Source organism: Cnephaeus nilssonii, assembly GCF_951640355.1.
Source record: "Cnephaeus nilssonii genome assembly, chromosome: 13".
In the NCBI taxonomy this organism is placed as follows: Eukaryota; Metazoa; Chordata; class Mammalia; order Chiroptera; family Vespertilionidae; genus Cnephaeus; species Cnephaeus nilssonii.
In genome coordinates this window covers 46,618,379-46,643,953 of record NC_137084.1, presented here as the reverse complement: position 1 = coordinate 46,643,953, position 25,575 = coordinate 46,618,379, and the positions used below count along the sequence as shown (strand labels likewise).

The following is a 25,575-nucleotide window of genomic DNA, read 5'->3' as shown; positions in this document are numbered from 1 at the left end:
AAGGTCCTGTATTTCAAGGGCAATCTGACATCCTTGGCAATACGCCAAACACTGAGATGCTAGTGGCCACTCTTTCTAAGCATCCATTCCGAAGCCTCTACTGACCTGTCAGTTGCGAGGGCTCATACCTGAGCAAGGGCATCAGCTTCCTGCTTGCTGGAGGCTACCAGCACCGATGAGCCAGGATGTGGAAAACAGTGAGGACTGCCTCAGGCTCTTGCAGACAAACCCCACTGTCTTTCCACATACCCTGCCCCTGCAAGGCCTTATTCATGATCATCCACCTCTTAGCTCCCCATTTCCCAACCATAGCATTAATCCCTGTAGAATAGCCCAACTGTCAGAGCAAAGGGTTAACACAGAGGGCTCCTGGCCAAATAAGTTCCCAAAACTTTATGGTGGCTCCTGGGCCTTCAATTTTTTGTGAGTTTATTTCCCACCCTCTCCCTCGCAGATGCTCCCGCAAGGCCTGTAACATGTGAAGACGTGCCTCTCCTGCAGCAGAGGCACGTCTTCACATGTTAATGCTATCAACAATTTTCCTGTACGTATACTGACATATCTTTTACCTTCATTTTATTTATTTACTAGAAGCCCGGTGCACGAAATTCGTGCACGGCGGGGGGTTGTCCCTCAGCCCAGCCTGTACCCTCTCCAATATGGGACTCCTGGAGGGATGTCCGACTGCCCGTTTAGGCCCGATCCTGGTGGGATCGGGCCTAAATGGGCAGTTGGGACATCCCTCTCACAATCCAGGACTGCTGGCTCCCAACTGCTTGCCTGCCTGCCTTCCTGATTGCCCCTAACCGCTTCTGCCTGCCTGCCTGATCACCCCCTAACCACTCCGCTGCCAGCCTGGTTGATGCTTAACTGCTCCCCTGCCAGCCTGTTTGCCCCTAACTTCCCTCCTCTGCCAGCCTGGTCACCCCTAACTGCCCTCTCCTGCAGGGTTGATCACCTCCAACTGCCCTCCCTTGCAAGCCAGGTGCCTCCCAACTGCCCTCTCCTGCTGGCCATCTTGTGTTGGCCATCTTGTGTCCACATGGGGGCAGGATCTTTGACCACATGGGGGCAGCTATATTGTGTGTTGCAGTGATGATCAATCTGTATATTACTCTTTTATTAGATAGGATAGAGGCCTGGTGCATGGGTGGGGGCCAGCTGGTTTGCCGTGAAGGGTGTCCCGGATCAGGGTGGGGTTCCCTTGGGGCATGGGGTGGCCTGAGAGAGGGGCCTGTGGTGGTTTGCAGGCCGGCCACGCCCCCTGGCAACCCAAGCAGAGGCCCTGGTATCTGGAATTTATTTTCCTTCTACAATTGAAACTTTGTAGCCTGGAGTGGAGCCAAGCCTGGGGCTCCCTCCGAGGCCCACAGCCATTTGTGTTGGGGTTATAATTGAAACTTTGTTGCCTTAAGCGGGTGGGCCCAGCCAGGGTGTGTGGAAAGCTTTGCTTCCCCTGTTGCCGGCGGCAACCCTGGGCTGCTCTCTCAAGCTCCATTCTGCCACCATTTGTTTGAATTTGTTTACCTTCTATAATTGAAACTTTGTAGCTTGAGTGGAGGCTTAGGCCTGCAACGGCTATGGAAAGCTTGGCTTCCTCTGTTACCTGGGAAACCTTGCTCTCTGTGGCTGTAGCCATCTTGGATGGGGTTAATTTGCATACTTGCCCTGATTGGCTGGTGGGCGTGGCTTATATAGCGGAGTGATGGTTAATTTGCATATTACCATTTTATTAGAGAGGATTGTTTAAATTTTTAAAAATGTTCTTTATTGATTAAGGTATTACATATGTGTCCTTCTCCCCCCCGCTAGTACCCTCACCCCCCCTGGTGTCTTTGTCCATTGGTTTGGCTTATATGCATGCATACAAGTCCTTGATTGATCTCTCCCCCTTCCTCCCACCATCCCCTGCCTTCTGAGGTTTGACGGTCTGATTGATGCTTCTCTATCTCTGGATCTGTTTTTGTTCATCATTTTAATGTTGTTCATTATATTCCACAAATGAGTGAGATCATGTGATATTTATCTTTATCTGACTGGCTTATTTCGCTTGGCATAATGCTCTCTAGGTCCATCCATGCTGCTGCAAATGGTAGGAGTTCCTTCCTTTTTTATAGCAGCACAGTAGTCCGTTGTGTAGATGTACCTTACCTCCATTTTGAAAAACAAAATGAGATCATGTTATACAAACTGCTTGCAACTTATTTATTTTTTATTTTTTGCACTCAACAACATGTAAAAGGACATGGTTTTAGGCCAATATATAGAGACCCATTTAATTCCTTTTAGGAGAGAAGGGGCGTCCTAATATATGGTGACCAGAGAAAGATTTGACTTTGGGTGGTGGGCACACAGTGCAATATACAGATCTTGAAACATAGAAACCCACACCTGAAACCTATATGATCATGTTGACCAATGTCATCCCACACCTTTAACAAAAAATAATTCCTGCATAATATTTTAATGCCTGCATACTATTCTGCTGTATGGTTGTATCATTTATTTATTTAATCAGTCACCTATTGATGGATATTTAGGTTGATACCAGATTTATGTAGCTACAATGCTGCAATACACATTCTTAAACTTTTTTGCTGTTCTTTTCTTGGTAGGATAGACTCCTAAAAGTAGTATTGCTGGGTCAGAGCAGATGCGTGCTGTTAATATTATTAGATGCTGTCAAAGTAACTTCCGGTAGGTTTATACCACTTTACACTTCCACCAATAGTGTATGAGAATGTCTGTTTTCACACACGATTGACATTAGCAATCATTTTAGTGTTTGTTGAAGGAATAGTCTTAAGTTCATCAAACTGAATGTGGCAGAAATTGGATTGGTTCCCTCAGTGTCCAGTCCAAATGCCTTCAGGTGTGTTTTCCTGTACTGGAGGCTGGAAAACCAACCACGTTCCCAGATTTGTTTCCAGGGAGCGTCCACAATCAGATGCACTCTTGCAAGACTTGAGTTTGGCACTGAGTGGCGTGTTGGGGGGTTGGGGGGGGGGGCAGGCAGAGGGTAACCAGATGTGCTGATGTGAACTGCGGTGGAGATGGCAGGGTTCTGAAGCCGTCGGCCTCAGGAGGGGCCTTCTGATGGTGGCAGGGCTGCAGCTTCACGCCCGGAAGCTCACTCCTGACGGCTCAGCCTGGCGTCTTTCCTTCAGCACCGGCAGTGATTCTTCAAGTGACTGCACGCCCTGAAGTCACTATTTTTATGCTTTCACTGTCCAGAGTGGATCCTCTGAGCTTGTTTCCCGTTATATTCAATTGTGTGACGCTGGCCCACCCTCGTTATTTGTAAAAAAAAGGAGATAATAATACCGACCTATGGGGATGGTGTGAGGGCTAAGTGGAATGATGCCTGTAAAGTGACTGGCTCACTTTTAGTTCCACAGGCTCCTGGGCGGCGGGGCCTTTCTCTCTTCCTCCTGCTTAGGCTCACGCATCCTGCAAGACCCAGCTTCAACGCCATCTCTTCATGCCGCTGGGAAGGCGGAATTATTGCTGGGCTCCCCCTATCCGATTGATTTCCTTTTACAGGTCACAACATGCTGTGCCGTTATTTTTTCTATATGTGTTTGTCTCCCCAACTAGCTTTTGAGTTCTCTGAAGGCAGGCGTATTAATGAATTATCTCTGTATTTCCAGGGCCTGACACAGAGCAGGGAATGAACGAAATGCGTTGGTTGAACGGATTAGCCCTAGCTCAGCCTCACTGAACTCTTCAGTTTCCCACCCCTAGTCACAGCAGTCAAGCGCGGAATGCCCCCGTTGGTACCTTAGCTGAGTACCACCTGGCCACAAGGAACAGGAAGCCTTTTAAACCAGCTCAAGCAAAGGCGGGCATATCGGTTAAGCTGCAGGTGCAGGAAACAGAAATCGCTCTAGCTATCGTAAGTCAAAAAAGACTTAAAGAGAAACGAGGCCCTTATGAATGTTGTTGCAGATATTGGAGGCGTGAGTTGTAGGCTGGACTTCGAGGAATGACTCGCAGAACAACACTGCCCACCTGACCTCTCCAGCAGCGCTGCCACCTCTTGCACAATTAGGGAGGCGGGGGAAGCCCACCCATGTCTGAGGGATGTTCAAGAATACACAACATCCGGCCAGCATGGCTCCGTGGTTGAGCATCAACCTATGAACCAGGCGGTCACAGTTCGACTCCCAGTCAGGGCACATGCCCAGGTTGCAGATTCAACCCCCAGTGGGAGGCGTGCAGGAGGCAGCCGATCAATGATTCTTTCTCATCATTGATGTTTCTATCTTTCCTTCTCCTTCCCTTTCTAAGATCAATAAAAATATATTAAAAAAATACATAACACAGTGCATCTAGACACCCACAACGTTAGTGACTGTCCACTGAGATACTACTGCAAAACAACAACAACCCCAAACACCCCGTCTCCCTAACTGTGCTTCCCAGCAGCCACAGCTAGAGCAGCCTTCACAAACTATGCGTGCTTCTAATTCTTGGAGCTGCCCGCCCCCCCACCCCCACCCCTTGTTAGTTTTCTATTGCTCAGTAACAAATTATCACACTTAGTGGCTGAAAACAACACATGATTATTATCTCAATTTCTGCGGTTCTGGGTCTGGTCCTTTGCTCAGGGTCTCACAAGGCTACAGTCATAGGGTTAGTGGGTTGCATTCTCATCAGAGGCTGCCAAGCTCCCTCAAGTTGTGGGCAGATTTCATTTTCTTGCAGCTGTAGAACTCATGGTGGCATGCTTTTTAAAGGCCACAAGAAAACACACACACACACACACACACACACACACACGTGCACACACAATGAGTGAATGAGTAAATGAATGAATGAATGAATGAATAACAGAAGGATAGCGAGAGTGAGTTGTCTTGGAGTCTTATATAGACTGAGAGCCACTGAGAACAGTGCCATTCCACAGTAATGAGCTTACTTAGTGCATAGATTTTGGGTTCTACATTCTATTCTTCAGTGAAAGGAATCAGAACTCTTTGGAGAAATGGCTGATTTGAGGGCTGGGTCAAAGAAAGGACAAGAAGAGCCTAGAACATTGTGGATCAAAAAGCAAGGATGTGCTCAAAGAATGATGGGGACATGTCAAAAGGACACTGAATGGCATGGCTATTTTGGAAAGCAGTTTAGCAATTCTTAGAGTTAAATATACACTTACCCTACAACCCATCCATTTCACACCCAAGAGAGATGAAAACATATATCCACACAAAGACTTGTACCCAAATGATCATACTAGCTTTATTCATAACTAGAAGCCCGGTGCACGAAACTTGTGCACAAGGTGTGTGTGTCCCTCAGCCCAGCCTGCACCCTCTCGAATCTGGGACCCCTCTGGGATCCACTGGGATCGGGCCTAAACCGGCAGTTGGACATAGCTCTCACAATCCAGGACTGCTGGCTCCCAACAACTCGCCTGCCTGCCTGCCTGATTGCCCCTAACTGCTTCTGCCTACCAGCCTGATCACCCCCTAACTACTCCCCTGCCAGCCTGATTGATGCCTAACTGCCCTCCTCTGCTGGCCTGGTCATCCCTAACTGCCCTCCCTTGCCAACCTGGTCACCGCCAACTGCCCTCCCCTGGTGGCCTGGTCACCCCTAACTTCCCTCCCTTGCCAGCCTGGTCACCCCTAACTGCCCTCCCCTTCAGGCCTGGTTGCCCCCAACTGCCCTCCCCTGCAGGCCATGGTTCCCCCCAACTACACTTCCCTGCAGGCCTGGGTCCCCCCCCCCAACTGTCCTCCCCTGCAGGCCTGGTTGCCCCCATCTGCCCTCCTCTGCAGGCCTGGTCACCCCTAACTGCCCTCCCCTGCAGGCCTGGTCCCCCCTAACTTCCCTCCCCTGCAGGCCTGGTCCGTCCTAACTGCCCTCTCCTACAGGCCTGGTGCCTCCCAACTGCCCTCCCCTGCTGGCCTGATTGCCCACAATTGCCCTCCCCTGCCGGCCATCTTGTGGTGGCCATCTTGTGTCCACATGGGGGTGGCCATCTTGTGTGTTGGAGTGATGGTCAATTTGCATACTACCTCTTTATTTTATAGGATAGCCCCAAACTTGCAATTTGATCAATAATTGAATAAACGAGTTGTAGTATATCTCTGAAATGGAATACTACTCAGCAACATAAAAAGGAAGAAGTACTGATTGACACATGAAACGACATGGGTGACCTCCAAAATATTATATTGCATGAAAGGAACCAGACACAAAAAGTACATACTGTATGGTTCCATTTATATGAAATTCTAGAACAGGCAAAATTAACTTAAGATGACAGTAAGCAGATGATCAGTTGCTGGGGGAGTGGCAAGGGGACTGACTGCAAAGGAGCACAAGGGAACTTCCTGTGTCAGAAGGGGTGACAGTGTTTACAAAAGATGTGCATTTGTCATAACTCATCAAGCTAAACACTTAAAGTAGGTATATTTTTATTATGTGTAAATTATGCCTCAATAAAGTTGATTTTAAACGCTTGAGCAAAAGATATGAACAGACACTTCACAAAAGAGAATAGTCAAATGACCACAAACTTGGTCTCATTCAACTGCGTTAGTAATCAATCCCTACATAACCAACTGAGGGATTAAAATAATAAAGATGGACAATACCAAGTATTGATGGGGATGTGAAATAACTGGAACTCTCATACATTACTGGTAGGAGTGTGTTGGTTCAAGTCGTTTGGAATATAGGTTTGGCACTATCTACTAAGGTTGGTTTTGCAATGTGAACCCATAATTGAGACCTGTTTAGTCTGTAGCAGGTATTTCTGGTACTTGCTGTCACATTTCCTTAGCCCACCTCCGACTGCGGCCACAATTGTGGTGGACAGTTCCAACGCTCCGCATGCTGCTAAGCTGTCACCTCAAGTACATACCTAACGTCTTTTTTATTTTTTTCAATTCTGCTCTAGGATCTTCTCTGACATCTGCAAGCAAAGCCACAAAGTCCAGGGGAGTCAACAGCCCTGGGAACACCTTACCAATGAGGGATGGAAGCCAGTGGGTAAAAGGTCTCCTCTTTCAGGCCGTCTGTCCTGGGAGGCATTCTGTCTGCTTCTCCGAGGTTCTGGCAGAAGTGAGACCCTCGATAACACACTCTACATTGACCTTTTCCTTCCCCTTGTTTCATTCTCGTTACCTGGGATTACTTCCCAAATAAACAACCTGCACCCAGCTGTGTATCTCAGGCTCTGCTTTGTGGGAAACCTAAACGGAGGCAGTTGGTACCAGAAGTTAGCCCAGAGTGAACACCTCGGGATCGGACTCTAGAACGGAGTCGCTCACTGCCCAGGTGGCAACAGGACTCTGGTGAGAAGTTGAGCAGTGACAGCCCCTGATATGCTGAGCTCTTCACCTGGGGGAGACGGAAGGACAAGTGGGGCGAGAACATTAGATTATGCAGTGGCTCTAGCATAGGAATTCTTAAGCTTTTCTTAAAAAAAAAATTGGCTTCATATGGAGAAAAATTACATTGATAGTTTCTCAGGTTTGTGGGGGTCGTGGGCAAAAGGTGCGAAGGTGGTCAAAGGTACAAATTCCCAGTGACAAGATAAACAAGGTGTTGGGGATGTAATGTGTGGCATGGCAACCACAGTGAACAGTCCTGTTTTGTACATTTGGAAGTTGTTAAGGGAGTAGATCTTAAAAGTTCTCATCACGCCCGGCCGGTGTGGTTCAGGGGTTCAATTCCAGGCCAGGCCACCTACCCGGGTTGCAGGCTGGATTCCCCAGTAGGGGGTGTGCTGTGCAGGAGGCAGCCAATCAATGATTCTCTCATCACTGATGTTTCTTTCTCTTTTCCCTTCTCCTCTCTGAAATAAATAAAAACATATATTAAAAAAAGTTCTCATCATGAGAAAGAAATTGTAACTATATGTGGTGATGGATATTAACTAAACGTAGGGTGGCAATTATTTTGTATATAAACATATATCAAGTCATTTGTACACCTAAACTAATCAGTGTGATAATTCAATTATCTCTCAATAAAAATAAATAAATTGACCCACAGAACTGTAAAGTAATATGTATCCCTAGCCAAAGAGATTCAATACTAAGAAATAAGATTTTGTCTAATAGGGTTGAACCTTGCAGGCCCCAAGCCATTGTAATATTTAAGATGCTTTTTTTTCCCACTTAAGAACAAGTTTTCACTTCCTTGGGGAGATATCACCCACATTGAGAATTCATGCTGTAACACTGGAATGGTATGGGGTGATGCTCATTATAATTTCATGAAATTGGCTGGATTTTGTTAACTACATTAAAAGCCTAGACAAATGAAATTTTCAGGCTCAGTTATCTACCTGTCAATTCAGGACATGGTAGGAAATCCAGAGACCTTTGTGGGAGACTTTTTAAAACCCTCTTCCCCTCCGGGGAGAGCACTGCCTGAAAACCAGGTGAGCATGTCCCCGCGAGGGTGGCAGAGATCCTTGGACTGGTCTCTTGTGCTAAAGTCATGGTTCCCGTGGGTAGAGAGTGGGACCCTGATGCCTGGGATGGAGATGTTTGGGTGGATACAATTGAGAACCTTGTACCGCTAGCCAGTAGCCCCCTCGCACTTGTTAGCATAGAGTTGGCACCCTTGATTTGAGACTGTATTAGTTTCTTTTTTTAAGAAGTTTTTTAAAAAAATATACCCATATTTTCCTGCATATAAGATGACTTTTTAACCCAGGAAAATACGGTACTCACTCTCAGATCCAGCACCGGGACAGCGGCTTGCGGGGGGGGGGTGGGGGGGTGGGGGTGGAATACAGGTACCGTATTTTCCGGCGTATAAAACCCTGGCTTTTGAGAAGATTTTCCTGGGTTAAAAAGTCGTCTTATACACTGGAAAATACGGTATTTTTACTAGAGGCCCAGTGCATGAATTTGTGCATGGGTGAGGTCCGGCCCACCCAGCCCCAATAGGGGCAGATTGGGGCCGGGCCTGTCGGGAGGAGGAGACAGTGGGAGTTGGCCAGCCGGCCCCACCCCTGATTGGTGTGTGTGTGGGGGGCGATCAGGGGTGGAGCTGGCTAGGGGGAGGGGCCTTGGGCCTATCGGGGTGGTGGGGGATGATTGGGGGTGGGGCTGGCTGAGGGGAAGGGCTGTGGGGTCGGCTCGCCCTATTGGGGTAGGGAGGTAATCAGGGGTGTGGCCGGATGGGGGGAGGGGCTGCGGGCTGATTGGTGTGGTGGGGGCCCATTGGGGATGGGGCTGGCCAGGAGGAGGGGCTGCGGGAGGTTGCCCATGGGCCCTTCCCCCAAATCAGGGTGGGAGAGGCCGATCAGGGGCAGGGCCAGCTGCGGGGAGGGGCAGCGGGAAATTGGACAGCTGACCCTAACCCCGATCAGGCCTGTTTGCTGGCTGCAGTGGGCGTCATCGCGACTGGTCGTTCCAGTCGTTATGGCGTTCCCGTCGCTGGCTTTTTATATATATAGATTGATTTCAGAGAGGAAGGAAGAGGGAGAGAGAGATAGAAACATCAATGATGACAGAGAATTATTGATCAGCTGCCTTCTGCAGTCCCCCTACTGGGGATCAAGCCCACAATCCAGGCATGTGCCCTTGACCAGAATTGAACTCAGAACCCTTCAGTCCACAGGCTGACACTCTATCCACTGAGCCCAACCAGCTAGGGCAGTATTAGTTTCTTATTGCTGCTGTAGCAAACTGTCACAAATATAATGGCTTAAAACAACACAGATTATTTTATTTATTGTGGTTCAGCCTGCTTTATTTGAGGGGGTTTGTGGATATGTGCATGGGGGTGGGGGTGGCTTTCATTCCCTCCACAAGGGCTTGGCCCTCTGATCTCACTCTTTACCCCCACCGCCTCCCTACCTGCTGGGTGATACATTCAGTGGTCACATCCTGTTTCAGTCAAATCCACATGACAGTTCTGTGGTTCACAAGTCTGAAATGGGTGTCCCTGGGCTAAAAGCAATGTGTCTGCAGAGCTCTGTTTCTTTCTGGAAGCTCCAAAGCTTCTGTTGTCTTGCCTATTCTAGCTTTTGAAGTTTTTGTTTGTTTTTGTTTTAAATTCTAACCCAAGGACATGTTTTATTGATGTTAGAGAGAGGGGGGGAATAGGTCGAGAGAGAGAAACATCCATGTGAGAGAGAAACATTGATTGCTTGCTTCCCATACATGCCCTAACGTAGTATGTGCCCTGGCCGGGAATTGATCCCACAACCTTTTTGTTGTATGGGAGGATGTTCGATCCAACGGACCCACCTGGCCCATGCCTGGAGCTCTTTTTATTCCTTAGCTGTAGCTCTCTTCCTCTGTCTTCAAAGGGTGAGTGGAGTGCTTCTCACATTGAATCACAACTCACATCTGACCTTTTCTGCAGCCTAACCGACCTCTTCCTCACTCTTCTGCTTTCCTTTGTAAAGATCTTTGTGACTACATTGAATCCACCTGGGTAATCCAGAATAAACTCCCCATCTCAAGATCCTTAGTTTAGCACTGGCCGTGGGTCCCAGCCTGCTCAGTGATCCTGCAGTGCCTCCTCCAAGACCTCACCAAAGTGCCTTCTCAAATGGAACACCCCATGGAAACCATGATGTTCACGTTTCACAAAACTGCTGGAGATAAAGGCTTCTTAACAAAGGAGGACCTGAGAGTACTCATGGAAAAATTCCCTGGATTTTTGGAAAATTAAAAGACCTTCTGGCTGTGGACAAAATAATGAAGGACCTGGAGCAGTGCAGAGAGGGCAGAGTGGGCTTCTAGAGCTTCTTTTCGCTAATTGCTGGGCTCACCATCAGGGGCGATGACAATTTTGCAGCATACATGAAGCAGAAGGGGAAGAAGTCGGCAGCACTGAGCAGTTCTCCCACCCTGATAAGAGTTTTCCCAATGGGTTGCTTAAGGAATCTCTGCCCCACAGCTTCCCCCTGTATAAGCTTCATGAACAGATTGGGAACCTTAGAAAATCCTCCTTCCTATATAATAAAGAGGTAATATGCAAATTGACCATCACTCCAACACACAAGATGGCCACCCCCATGTGGTCAAAGATGGCTGCCCCCATGTGGACACAAGATGGCTGCCACCAGCAGGGGAGGGCAGTTAGAGGTGACCAGGCTGGCAGGGAGGGCAATTAGGGGTGACTGGGCCAGCAGGGGAGGGAAGTTGGGGGCGACCAGGCCTGAAGGGGAGGACAGTTGGGAGGGGCATCCAGGCCTGCAGAGGAGGGCAGTTAGGGGTGACCAGGCCAGCAGGGGAGGGCAGTTGGGGGTGACTAGGCCGGCAGGGGAGCAGTTAGGCATTGATCAGGCTGGCAGGGGAGTGGTTAGGGGGTGATCAGGCTGGCAGGCAGAAGCGGTTAGGGGCAATCAGGAAGGCAGGCAGGCGAGCGGTTGGGAGCCAGCAGTCCTGGATTGTGAGAGGGATCCCAGATTGGAGAGGGTGCAGGCTGGGCTGAGGTACCCCACACCCCGTGCACGAATTTTGTGCACCAGGCCTCTAGTGTACAAATAAAATCCTATCCTCATTCCACATGAGAAAGAAAAGCCAATTAAAGCCAGATAAACTTTTGATTTTTAAATTGCTTGTATTCTCAATAAACAATTTTCTTTTTTAGTTCCTTAAAAAAAGATTCTTAATGATACCTTTAAGATCCCCTTTGTCATGGAAGGTAACATATTTATAGGTTCTGGGGATTAGAATGTGAATATTTTTAGGGAGTCATTATTCTGTCCGCCACAGAGACCATACAAAACGTTTAGATTAGGATTAATTTACTGAGTTATGATTTTGAGTTAAGTTACTTAACTCCTCTGTGCCTCAGTTTTTTCATAGATAAAATGGCTGGATAACAGTAGTCTACTTCAAAGGGTTGTTAGAGGCCTAAAGGAGATAATGCTTAGAACAGTATCTGACACATAGTAAGCACTATGTTAGTATTTGTTTGATACATTTTTAACTTTGCTTCTATAACGATGTGTCAGGCACCGTTCTAGATACTGGGGATATGGAAAGTATGGGTAGGAACAGGACTTGATCTCAAGGAGCTCAGGGAGTCAGACACACAAATACATTTTTTTAATATATATTTTTATTGATTTTTTACAGAGAGGAAGAGAGAGGGATAGAGAGTTAGAAACATTGATGAGAGAGAAACATCGATCAGCTGCCTCTTGCACACCCCCTACTGGGGATGTGCCCGCAACCAAGGTACATGCCCTTGACCGGAATCGAACCTGGGACCCTTGAGTCCGAAGGCCGACGCTCTATCCACTGAGCCAAACCGGTTTCGGCACACAAATACATTTACTACAGAGTGTGCTATATGCCATACAAGGCATGGAAGTACTATAGGATTACAACATTGTGAAGGCGCAGGGAAATTTAAGAAATATTAGTTGAATGAATAAATGAACATGGCATTCAAACTGGGCTTTGTAGAATGAATAGGTATTGGCCAATGAGATAAAGAGAGAAGGGCTCAGAGCCAAGAAAATGTGTGTTCAAAGAACATTAAGTAGCATTTTGTGTAGCTGGAACAAAAGATAAAAGCTAGAAAGGCTGATGTAAGCACCAAGGTTGAACAGTGTCAAGTTAAGGAGTTTGGACTTTATCCTGAAAGCAACAAAAGCCTTCCAGAGTGTTTAAACAGGGGAGGACATCATCAGATTTATTGTTTTAAAAGGCTACCCTGGTCACCAGTAAGAATGGATTGAATTTGGAGAGACTGAAAACTGGCCCAGTTGTCCAGGTGATGGTAGTGAGTGAAGAGAAGGGCAAGGACTTGAGAAATATTTAGGAGACTGTACAGGATTTGGTGACTAATTTGATGAGGGTGTTGAGAGAGGAAGGATAGGCATCATGTTCAGGTTTCTGGCTTATGAGCATGTTAATAGGTACAGCCATAATTCAAAGGTCTTAATGTGTGCTAAATTGTAGTTACTATTATTATGGTAAAACTAAGGCTTGGAGATCCCATGTTAAGGATACACAGGTACTACATATTATGGAGAAATTGTTTCTTAGAAGTGTTAAGGTCCTGTCACTAACATTTGTACAGCTGGGATTTGAAGGAGAACATCTGATTTCAGACCTTCAGTCACTAATGTTTCAGGTTTGGACATGTGGGATTTCCGGTACAGTTCAGGGTAGGTGATGCTGTCCAGGAGGCATCGGGAAACACAGACCTGAGCTCAAGGGAAAGGTTGGGGTTGAACGTAGTCTCCGTGGTAGGAGAAAGACGGGAAAGGAAGCCCATTTTTTTCAATGTCAGTTCAAATCTCTATTATTCTTTGTTCCCCAGCCCCTCCCCCTACAGAACTCCAAGTCGTATTATAAATGCCGGGCTCTGGGGTCACAGGAGATGGGGTGGTTTGCAAATTCTGCTCTTGGCAATGATCTAGCTGATGCGGTGGTGCCTGGTAACCTGAAGAGGACCACCAGACCAGGGGCTTAAGCAGTCTTTTTCCACCTTGACCCGACCATTATCGCCCCGAGAATCGCCCCCTAAACTTCCCCAAAGAGCCAGCGGCAGTAGAGCTGGAGGCGAGAGGACAGACGCGGGGGCCATGACGTCACGCGGCCGCCGGGTGATTCCCCAGCCTGTGGCGTCATGCGCCGATGACGTCACTCCAGGCGCTCGCCTGCCCCCACGCCGGGGCCGGCCGCGCTCACGTAGGTCTGTCCGGGCCTCCCCGCCCCCTCCCACCTGCGGGAGGCGGGGCGGGCGGGACGGGCGGGACTCCGCCGCCTCGCCCGGGAGGGGGTTGGGGCCGGTGGGAGAGGCGGTCGGCCCGGCCCCGCGGCGCACAATAGCGCGGCAGCGGGCGGGGCCGCGGCTGCAGCTGGAGCCCGAGGTGCCGGCGGCCGCAGACGCCCCTCGGCCTCCCCCGCACACGCCTCCCTTCGGCTCGTCCACCGCGCCTCCGCGCCGCCTCCCTTCCCGGCCCCGCCGCCCAGCTCCGCCGGCGCTCTCCCCTCATCCTCTCACCCCTCGCCCGCTCCGCGCTCAGATCCCCTCCAAGGACCGTCTCCCACCTCCGGCCCGGCGGCCCGCGAGCCCCCGCACCCGCCCCGCAGCACCCCTGCACCCGCGGCGCCCGATCCCCTCCCGGCGCGAGGGGATCCCCGGCCCGGCCCGACCCGACCCGAGCGCGCGGCGGCGGGAGCGAGAAAGTGAGGCGGCCCCGCGCACACCCCGGGCTCGGCCGCCGCCCCCGGCTGGAGGAGGAGGAGGAGGAGGCGGAGGAGGAGTAGCCGAGTCCAGCCGAGCGAGCGCGGAAGGTGAGAGCCGGCCTCCGCCGGTGCCCCGGCGTCTCGGGCAGCTCGGCTGGGGCGCGGGGTGGGGGCGCGCGCGGCGGGGGCCCGGGCCCATTCATTCCCCGCGGCGGGGGCGGGCGGCGGCGCCAGGTGAGCGGAGGCGGGGCCGTCGCCCGCGAGGTGGAGGGTTCCGTCGGGCCAACAAAGGCCCCCGTGGCACCCGCCCGCGCGGCCGCGGTCTCGGACTCCGGAGCCCGGGAACCCGAGAGGGGGCGGGCGGGGAGGGGCCGGGACCCCGGACAGGTCCGGGTCTGGGAGCGACGCCTTCCCGCACTTGGCGGTCCTCCGGCGCGAACCTTGGCCCGCGGGCGGGAGCCTCGCCAGGCGGCGTCCGGTGTGCTCGGCGCGGAGAGGTCGCCCCTGTGCGGGCCGGGGAGTCAGTCACCTGTGGGTCCCACTCCGGGAAGAATTCGTGTGGCCGGAGCCGGACTCCTCAGCCCCTCCCCCACCGCGGGAATGCGCTGTAACTTGTGGAGTTTAAAGCCAACAGGGAAAGGAGAGAGAATTATTTTATGCTCATGATTCCATTTCAGTGATGGTAGCCTTTACTGTCTTGAACATTTTGAACGGCAAACGCGGGTGGGAGTGTTTTTGGGAGAATACTTGAGAAGTTGTGGGTGTTTGTGGGTGTTGGGAGCAAAGTGCTTGTGTTGGTTAAACTCCAGGGATAACTGTCTTATGCTGCCCCCCCCCCCCCCCCCCCCCCGGCACTGTGAAAGGTGAGGGGAAGGGTTAGTACTATGGTTCCCAATGAAATTCAAGTTCATGAGACTAGCCTTTAAGAATGGCTCCTGAGAAAAGCCTTTACTTTTTTGCCTTCTGTGTTTGGGCTCTCTCAACTTTGTCTGGAGACAGCAGGAGCCAGCAGTACACCCAGGCCTCCTTGATCTTACCTTGTGACTTCACCTCCTTCCTGTGTGACCTTGAGCGGGTTACTGCCAGCCTTAAAGGTCCAGGAGTTTGTTTTTATGCCCTGGACACAGACAGGTATCAAGCACCTACTCAGCTTTGAAGACTCCACCGAAGAATCCCCCCTTCTCCCACTTGGAAGTCTTTGCTAGTATCCACTCCCAAACTCCTCTCAGGCAAAACCAACTTCTCACGGGAGCCCTCAGCGAGCGGCCTGTAGGATTTACCACAGCATCAGTACCATTTGTTGTTGTCGTCGTTATGTTTCTGTTTGGGAAATCCTCCATCAGGTGCATGTGAAATCCACCTCACCTTAACGAAACTCTGCTTCTCAAAAAGGGTTTTGGGAATATGGACTCTGAAACATTCCCTGAAGTTTATGCATATCCTGACCTCTAGGAGCTCATGGGTTGATCTGGTTAATTTGCTTATTCAGTCATCCGTTGACACTGCATTAACTGGAGTCAGGAGAGCTCCTGTGTCCAGGCCTCCTGTTAGGGCGATGGGGATTTAGAGTCTATTAAGACATTCCGTGTCTTCAAAGAGCTCAAAGTCTAGTGGGTGAGGTAGACGTGTAAACAGTAAGACCTGCGCTAATCTCCGGGGGACTCCCGAAGTACAGGGAGTAGTATGCAATAATGGAGGCTGCTGGACCTGTTTTACAAGGTTTGTCCTGGACAAAGTGAGTCGCACTGGGAAGGTGGTGACCTGTCTCACATCCACAAGACAGCGCTTGATAAAAAGCTTGTCTAGCCCGGCTGGTGTGGTTTTCCGTTGGTTGAGCATCCAGCCATGCACCAAGAGGTCATGGTTCAGTTCTGGGTCAGGGCACATGCCCGAGTTTTGGGCTCAATCCCCAGTAGGAGGCGTGCAGGAGGCAGCTGATCGATGTTTCTCTCTCTCTCTCTCTCTGAAATCAATAAAAACATATTAAAAAATCAAAAAAAGCTTGTCCAAGTCACTTCAATACACATTCACTAAGCACATGTTATGAGGCCCTGTGCTGCTGGGTTTGGAGGAAGCAGTGCTTTCTGAAAGGAGGGCACTGTGTAGCCAGAGAAATCTTTGTAAAACAAAACCCATCATATGAATTTTTCCCTACCCCAGACTAGTCATTGCCTAAGGACACACTTTCAAACTCGAACCTGAATAAGACGTTTTCAGAGACCAGACTGCTGCCTACCGTCGCAGCCTCGCCGTCTGTAACTCCCCTGCCATACGCTTCCTTATCGCTGCTTCCTGCGTGGGCTGCTCTTTCTCCCCCAACGCCAGCCTTCCACCCTCTACCTGCCTGTGGGGATGTGCGTGTTGGACCTCCGGAAGCGGCAGTCCCTTAGTCTCTCCTCCTGTGACCTCCATAGAATGAGTTATTCCTTTATTCTCTGGCTCCTGCACTCACCACGCTTACAGCTCTCTACAGCACTACTGGCAATTACTTGAGTTTGTGCCTGTCTTTTCCATTAGCCTGTGAATTTCTTGAGGGCAGGACCTGTTTAGTTTTAGCGTCTTAACAAAGTTCCGTGCACTGATAGGTGTTTGAAATGAATGAATGAATGGATGGATGAAGAAGCAAGTCAAGGCCCAGGAGATGATAGAGGATGCCTAGTCCTTTGGGCTAGAACAGTTATCCCTAAGGGTGGTCTCAGCACCAGCGGCATCAGTGCAGTCTGGGAATTTGTTAGAATTGCACATGATTTGTCCCATCACTGAAAAACTCTGTGGTTGGGGCTCTAAATCCTCTGCTTTAACAAGCCCTCCAGGTCAGCGGTTGCCAACCTTTAGGACCTCACGGAGGACCACTGGTTGGTGGGTTGGTGACCGCTGCTCCAGGTGATTTCTGATACTTGATAGTTTGGTTAAAAGATCTGCTTCGGATAAGACCAAGTCCGTGCCATCTCCCCTCCCCCTCCCTTCTTTTTCAGAGCACTTACTGCCTGGCAGTCCATTCCAGTTCACCTGTGTATGTCTTTCTTTTGCCACTAGATTGAGAGCTTCCTGAGAGCAGAGAATTTTGTCTGTTTTGTTGACGAGCTTTTCTTCCCGTTTATAGGTGTCATTTTCCAACAAGCCTAGAATAGTGACTATATGCAGGCACTCAGATATTTGTTGAATGAATAAGATGATGTAGTCCCATTTACTGCCAGCTGCTGCATTGGGGTTTTATTCAACACTAGTTCTCAGATTGAAGAGGAACTGTGCTTTAATTCGAAAATCCAAGTGGATTCTAATGTTTTTTTTTGGGAATTTATTTTAGACTGAGCTTTTCTTCCCTTTTATATCTGTCTTTCTCCACCAAGCTTGCAGGATTTTTTTGGCTTTTGTTCTTGTAGTCAAGACCTGAAAACTGCTGTTGAAATACCCTAGGCCAGGATTGTTTCTTAGGAATTTGCAGCTTGGTTTTGCAAGTCTAAATAAGCACCCTAACTTTTGAGCTTTTAACTTGAAACTGTCTCTTCCGGATCTCCTGTGGTTTTGTTTTTCTCTAGTGATACTTAAAGCCCTACAGGGGCCTGTTTGACTCCAACCAAGGTTTTTCTTCCTTATGAAGCTCTTAAAATATATTTTTTCTTTCACTTTCTTATTAGCCCTAAGATACAATATCCAGTTTTCTCCTTTCCTAACTTCCCTCTGGGAGATTGGCTTCGTTTGTTCATTCATTTATTTATAAACATTTATTGAGTCCTTCCCTACCATGTGCCAAGCCCCATGCTGGGACAGGGTGTTCAGATATACATACTCAAGACTTTAAGGAGTTAAAGATATCACAACATGGTATGATAAATCTTAAAATGAAGGGATAAAATGAGGGATAAAAATGATGTATACTCATAAAGATGAGAGAAGGCTGTCTTTCTAACACCCCCCCCCCCCCCCACCTCAGTTTAGGAATAGTTTATCAAACAAGCATTATTTTAATAAACAGACTTTAAACACATTTTTAACTAAGAGGTTGAAGGCTTTGGGGAAAACAAAAACGAAAATCAAGGTAGAATCAGCAATTACTAATCTGAGATAATTCTCAATTCTGAGAGAGGGGAGGGGGGGAACATCAATGATGAGAGAGAATTATTGACTGGCTGCCTCCTGCAGGCTCTTTACTGGGGATTGAGCCCCTAACCTGAGCATGTGCTCTGATCTGTAATAGAACTGTGATCTCTTGGTTCATGGGTTGACGCTCAGCCCTTGAGCCACACTGGCCAGGCCCTTTCTCGCTTTTTATCTTTCTAAATCATAACCAGAAAGTAGGGAAAAAACTTTTTTTTTTTTGTATAGTAAAGAGACATTTAAGGTTATCAAAAGGACATACTTTTTCATAGATGTCCTTTTAATTCCTAAAGACTAAGGTAATTTGCAGACGGGGGAATAATGAAACCAGGAGAAAGTCAGGAAACCTTAATTTGTTTCTATATTACTGCATGACTGTACGAAAGTAATTTATCTCTGTGCCTCTTCTCCTAACTGTAAAATGGGAATAGTAAAAGTTTCTATGACCAGCTTACAAGGTTATGAAGCAACTAAGTAAAATATTGAATACTAGAGGCCCGGTGCACAAAATTTGTGCACTCCGGGGGGCGGGGGTCCCTCAGCCCAGCCTGTGTCCTCTTGCAGTCTGGGAGCCCTTGGGGGATGTCTGACTGACGGCTTAGGCCCGCTTCCCCCAGGGAGAGCGGGCCTAAGCCATCAGTCGGACATCCTTAGCCCTGCCACAGAGGCAGGAGAGGCTCCTGCCACCACCACTGCGCTTGCCAGCCATGAGTCCGGTGTCTACCCCCTGGTGGCCAGTGTGCGTAATAGCGATCAGTTGTTCTGCCTTTTGGCCGATTTGCATATTAGCCTTTTATTATATAGGTTAAAGAAACCTTTGAAAAGTATAATTGGCCAGCTAGTGTTAGCTGGTCGTAAACTTAATTCAGTAGTTTATTGCACACCTGTATGTACCAGACACTATGTGAGATGTTTTCTTTAGTCTTCAAAATAAGCATACAGGATGATGGTTAGCACCTCTCTTTCATGCATAAGGAGGTTGAGGCTCAGACTGGCAAAGGGAACTTGTTCAAGGTTTTGCTGAAAGTAGGTGGCAGACTTCAATTTCAGTCAATATCCACCTGATACCAGTTATGTGTTATGTTCATTACCCTGGTGCTGTAATCCATTCATATGGAGGATATAGGAATGTTTGGCAAGTATATTGCTGTGAGAGTTAAAATACAATTTTTTTTTTTCCATTTAGCCTGCTCCCTTTTTCTGTGCATAGAACGATGGGTGAGGACAGATGTGCATGCATTTACATTTATGTTTCTACAGGGAAAAGGCTAACATCTTGCTCTGCTGCATCTGTTCAGTCTTTACAGCAGTCCTGTGAGAGAGGTATTTCCATTTTACAAGAGTTAGGAGACTGAGGATCATCACAGTCTTGGCTTGCTCAGAAGCACATGATTAGCAAATGACTAAATATTGTTTTAAAACTACATTTTAAGAAATCTAAATGTAGTCCTTTACTTTTGCCACTATATCATATTGCCTTTTAAACTCTTTCAAACTAAGTTGTGGCACACTGGAAATGTCACTTTAGAATGCTTCCTGATCTCTCTCTTTAAAAAAAAAATATATTTTTAAGGATTTCAGAGAGGAAGAGAGAGGGAGGGAGGGAGAGAAACATGAACAATGAGAACCATCTATGGGCTGCCTCCTGCACGCCCCCTACTGGGGATCAAGCCCACAAGCTGGGCATGTGCCCTGACTGGGAATGGAACCAGTCGCCTCCTGGTGCATGGGACAGCACTCTACCAATTGAGCCACACTAGCCGGGCTATATCTGTGGTTTTTCATTTGGCCATGTATTTGAACCACGTCTGAAGATGTTAAAATAAATTGCCTGGGTTCTATCTCAAGTCTACTTAATTAAAATCTCATGGGATCTCTATTTTTGAAGGTTTATAGCTAATTCTGATATGCAGTCAAGATTGAGAAGTACTGCCATATATTATATTTTGCATAAATTCGTGCACGGGTAGGGTCCCTAGGTCTGGCCAGCGATCATGGCCGATTGGGGCCTTCCGGCTGCCGGCCTAGGGCCTTTTTTCGTTTCGCACCGCCCCCTGGTGGTCAGCGCATGTCATAGCGAACAATTGAACTCCCGGTCTCCCGGTCCAACTCCCGAGGGGACACTTTGCATATTAGCCTTTTATATGTATAGATTATATGAAAACGAATGTTTTAATTTTTATTTAAAGTTCATTTCCTAAACACATTAAGCCTCAGGCATTGTCATGGGCTCTGACTAAACAGATGAATCATACATACCTGGTTCCTACCCTTAAGTTTACGGTTGAGAAACAGAGATGTCCATAGGCAATAATGCTATATTGAGATAAAAATGACATATGGAGATTTGTGCTGTGCAAAAGGCATCTACTCCACCTGAAATGGGGATAGCCTGGCAAACCTTAAGGGAAGTGTCACCCAAGTTGGGTTCTGAGAGTTGAGCAGAGCTTAACCCAGTGCAGTGGGGGAGGGGGAGGAAGAGAGGGAAGGAAAGACCTTCCTGAGAGAGAGAGCAGTATGAGGGCTAGCAGCTTGAGAGCATGTTTGGGGACCCTGATTAGTTCAGTGCACCTAGAGGACAGATGCAAGGTGGGGAGTAGTAAAACTCTCTGGGTTAGCTAAAACAGGTATTGCTTTACCTCTGTTTTATAGAGGCGAACACAGAAGTTAATGGGATTACCTGTGGCTCTGTAGCGAAGCTATGATTTGACTCTTGACTTCAGACTCTTGAGCTTCTGATTCATGCCTCTTCCATTACATCAGAGCTGCCCCGAACCTTTGCAGTGTTGTGGGGATCAGATGAGCTCCCTAGATAAATGCACAGCAACTGCTAAGTTGTAAAGTGCTTGACTCACATTGCCTAGTAGTTGGCAGTTTGGACTAAGTGGTCTATAAGAGTGCTTTTAGCTGAAGAATCTGTGGGCAGTTTCTAGGATTTTCCTTAATTGCTGAAATAAACATTCCCCTCCTCCCCCGAAATTTATAACCAGGGTCCAGTGAGCTAAAATCTTGTCAGATAAGTAGTTACTCTTCCAATTTGAGTGTCTTCACTCAACTTCCCATGTTTGTTTTTAAAATACATTTACATATATATATATATATATATATATATATATATATTTAAATAATTTTTATTGATCTTAGAGAGGAAGGGACAGGGATAGAGAGATAGAAACATCAGTGATGAGAGAGAATCATTGATTGGCTGCCTCTTGCACGCCCCCTACTGGGGATGGAGCTCACAACCTAGGCATGTGCCCTTGGCCAGAATCGAACCTAGGACCCTTCAGTCTGAAGGCCGACGCTCTATCTACTGAGCCAAACTAGCTAGGGTTACATTTATATTTTTAAATGTAAAAACGATACATGAAAGTGATGCATGGTTCTCAGAAAATTTGGAGAATGCAGAAGAATAAAAGGTAAAACAACAAAACCACCACCACCACAAACTCCATCAGAGTTTTATTGTAGAACTATAACTGGTAGTAGCATTTCATCTATTTCCTTCTAATCTTTAAAAAGAAACAAACGAGTTTGGGATGTGATTTTCCTCTTTTCCAAGTATCCCCTTTCCCCAATCTTATGTTGAAGATAAATGAGATTAAAAAAACCGATCGACATCATCAGCTTCATTACAACTGACCTTTAAGGTGTTTAGTGCCAAACACCTTACATTTGATTTTTCATTTAGATTCTGTAATATTTTGCTGTGTTTGCTTTATTGAATATCTGCCCTCCCTTAATCTATTTATTCATCAATCCATCTTATTTCGAAGCATGTATCAGTACACTTCACCTTTAAACAGTTTAGCATTCATATAATTATTTGTTTACATAGAACCACAGTCTTACTATTTACACTATGGCATTGTTTGATGAATGTCTATCTGCCCTAAGCTCCAGAGAATCGTTTCTCTTTAAGGCATTCTCCAAAGAGAATGAGTTTTAACATAGCACCTTTTACCTTAAAATAAAAACTGTCTTTCTTTTTTGGTCACTGTTGTATTCACAGTTCCTACCATATAGTAGGCACTCAAATATTTTTTGATTGAATGAATGAGAGTGGAGCCAGCATTCAAGCTGAGGTCCATATGACTTCATCGCTAAGAACATTTGATTTTCTCAAGTTCAACAAACACACAAGAATCCCTTCAGTGTCTGGTGTTGGGAGAGAGGAGGAGAGACCTTACTGTGCTAAATAGTTAGCTGCCCAGGGCAAATATCTCTGACCCGAGTCAAAGTTGAAGGCAGGCCCTTCAGCGAGGGATGTGGAAAATTCTTAAACCAGTCACCAGCTACTTTGCCGTTGTGTGTGGGTGCTCATTTTATTCGAGTTGAGGCATTACATGTTCCTGAAAGATGGCCCTGGACTGAGGCCTTTGTAGGGATATTTGCCTTCCAGGGGGTCCTTTCTTTTTTTGTACTTACTGTCAAAGGCAACATTTCAAAATGGGCAGCTGTGTGTGTGTGTGTGTGTGTGTGTTTTAGGTTAGTATGTGTTTCTTTAATAAGGCCTAACATAATGTTAGCTTTCTTCCATTAAAAATAACAGAGCTCTATCTCACAAACTGTTTTGTAACTATTAAGACATTTAAGATTCAGCCATGATTCCACCATTCTAATAAATGAACTCTTTTGTTCCCTCTTTTTCTTTTATATATAAACATACAAAGTTACATAGTTGTAATCACAATGTAGACCTAAGTTTATTTGCCCTTTTTTCTTGACCTATAAACATTTCTCCATATAACTTCTTAGTGTTCGTTATAAAATTTAAGGTGATATTCCAATATTTGCTTGAAGCCATTGTATCTCTTATACCAGAGAAACATAATGAGTAGAATTCTTTCTCAGGGAAATCTCAGTTATGCTCTTGAGGCCTTTCAACTGACTAGATGACGCCTACCCAGATTATGAGGGGTAGCCTCCTTTCTTTCTTTCTTTCTTTCTTTCTTTCTTTCTTTCTTTCTTTCTTTCTTTCTTTCTTTCTTTCTTTCTTTCATAATCCTCACCAGAGTATATATTTTTTCCATTGATTATCAGAGAGAGTGAAAGGGGGGGGGGATGGGAGGGAGGGAGGGAGAGAGAGAGAGAGAGAGAGAGAGAGAAAAGAAAGAGAGACCTTCATGTGAGAGAGACACAGCCATTGGTTGCCTCCTGCACACACCCTGACTGGGGCTGGAATCAATCCTGTGCCCTTGACCAGGAATCGAACCAGCCACCCTCTGGTGTGCAGGCCGATGCTCTAACCACTGAGTCATGTGGGCCAGGGCTAGCCTCCTTTATTTAAGTCAGTGGATTGTAGATGTGTCCTACATCTATAGAATGCATTCACTACAGCACATAGATCACTTCAAATTCAATAAGTGGATACTATAGCCTGTCCTAGTTGTCACATAAAATTCAAACATCACAGTCATTTGGGTCTTTCTTTTCCTGTTGTAAATTACACCGTAATTTTATCTATAACTAGAGGCCCAGTGCACGAAACTCGTGCACTGGTAGGGTCCCTAGCGGCTGCCGGCCGGGTACTCCCTCCCTTCCCCCCGGCCTGCCCCGCCCCCTGGTCGAACTCCCGGATACCTCCCAGACACCTCCCAGTCAAGGGGACAATTTGCATATTATGCTTTTATTAAATAGGATACTATATATTGCTTTTGCCTTTCAAAAATTATTTTTTATAATAAATTCCCATAGGTGGGAATACTGGGTCAAGGGGTCCGCAGCCCTAATGGGTTCTTGACAAGATTTGATATTTGCAAACTGAAAATACCACCTCAACCTTTCTCTTAATGACGTCTTAAGGGACCTGCTCATTTCCCATTTCTACAAACCTGATTTTCTCCCTGTGATTTTTGGCTCTGGAATCAGCTGCTTTTCTTCAGGGGTTTCTTCCGTTTTCTCCTCAGTCCCCACTTGTCCCTTCTCCACTGCCTTCTTCTCACCTCTCTCTGTGCCCCAGACTTTGGTTCACATACCACGTAAAATTGAAGCTTCATATTCCTACTATTAAATCGAAGAATCTACTTGGATTTGCACCCATTTTTGCCTTTGCCCCTTCCTTTACAAGGAAGGAAGTGATTCAAGGAAAGGCCTGCTCCTTCATATGCTTTTAGATTTCTTCCCAAGTTTCCGTCTTAGAAACCTCACTTCATTGTATCTTTACATTTTGCTTTCTACTGAGTTACCATAAGCAACATTCAAATGCTCTGTTTAAAGGAAAACAATTTCCCCCTTCCCCACCAATCAAAAGCATTCTTGAGATCCTGTCAGGCTCCAGCTAAACCCTATCTTTGCTCTCCTTCAAATCCAGTCTTTTTTTTTTTTTTAAAAATATATATCTTTATTGATTTCAGAGAGGAAGGGAGAGGGAAAGAGAGATAGAAACATCATTGATGAGAGAGAATCATTGATTGGCTGCCTCCTGCATGTCCCCTACTGGGGATCAAGCCTGCAACCCAGGCATGCGCCCTTGACCAGAACCGAACCGGGGACCCTCCAGTCCGCAGGCCGACACTCTATCCACTGAGCCAAACCAGCTAGGGCAATCCAGTCTTTTTTTAAATAACTGTTTACAACTTCTGCTTCCAGTTTCTTACCTCCTATTTACTTGGCAGCCTACTCCACTCTACTTCTATCCCACCAGCTTATCACAACTACTCTCACTAAGGCCCTTAATAACCCCTATGGTGTCAAATGTTAAATAATAAGCAAACACCCTCCCTCCCAGCCTTAACTACCCCATCCCCCAATAATCTCCTTAACGTTATCATAATATTTAATTGTAGCTCAAATGTCATCCCTTTTTTTTTTTTTTTTTATACTTTGAAACAGAATCCAGATAAGGGCCACACAGAGAGATTGGTTGATATGTCTTTCCTGTCTCTTTTAATCTCTAAATCCCACATCCCCAGCCCTGTCAGTTTATTTGTTGAAGAAACCACATTGTTTGTCCTGTAGAGTTTTCCACTGTCTGGATTTTTCATCTTTCTATTATAGTTTAGAAAGCTCCTTGGTCCTGGAGGTTGGCAGTTCCAGGGAGCCCTTGGGAGTCGGAAAAAAAGAAGTTCCTTGGTTCTGCATATATGTTACTTGTAAGTTAGTATCTAGAGGCTTGATCAGATTCAGGTTTTTGTTTTGTTTTTATGACCACTCATAGGTTTTGGTGTGTTCTTTCATTAAGAGGCTCATAGTGCATGGATGTCCCTCTTTTTATGATGTTAGCAGCCATGGAATTTCCTTTGCCATTTTTTAAAAATATATTTTTATTGATTTCAGAGAGGAAGGAAGAGAGAAAGAGTTAGAAACATCAATGATGAGAGAGAATCATTGATTGGTTGCC

The 25,575-nt window shown here is 47.0% G+C and overlaps 1 protein-coding gene across 2 annotated transcripts in view; it reads left to right on the top strand.

Annotated features, from left to right (window-relative positions):
- The first annotated feature begins 13,700 nt into the window (after window positions 1–13,700).
- The window catches only part of PAK1 (p21 (RAC1) activated kinase 1), a 123,912-nt gene continuing 112,037 nt past the window's right edge, over window positions 13,701–25,575 (top strand). For both annotated transcript variants that reach the window (XM_079788626.1, XM_079788624.1), the window contains exon 1: window positions 13,701–14,243. The gene's annotated coding sequence lies outside the window, so the exon portion shown is untranslated. The remainder of the gene's footprint in view (window positions 14,244–25,575) is intronic.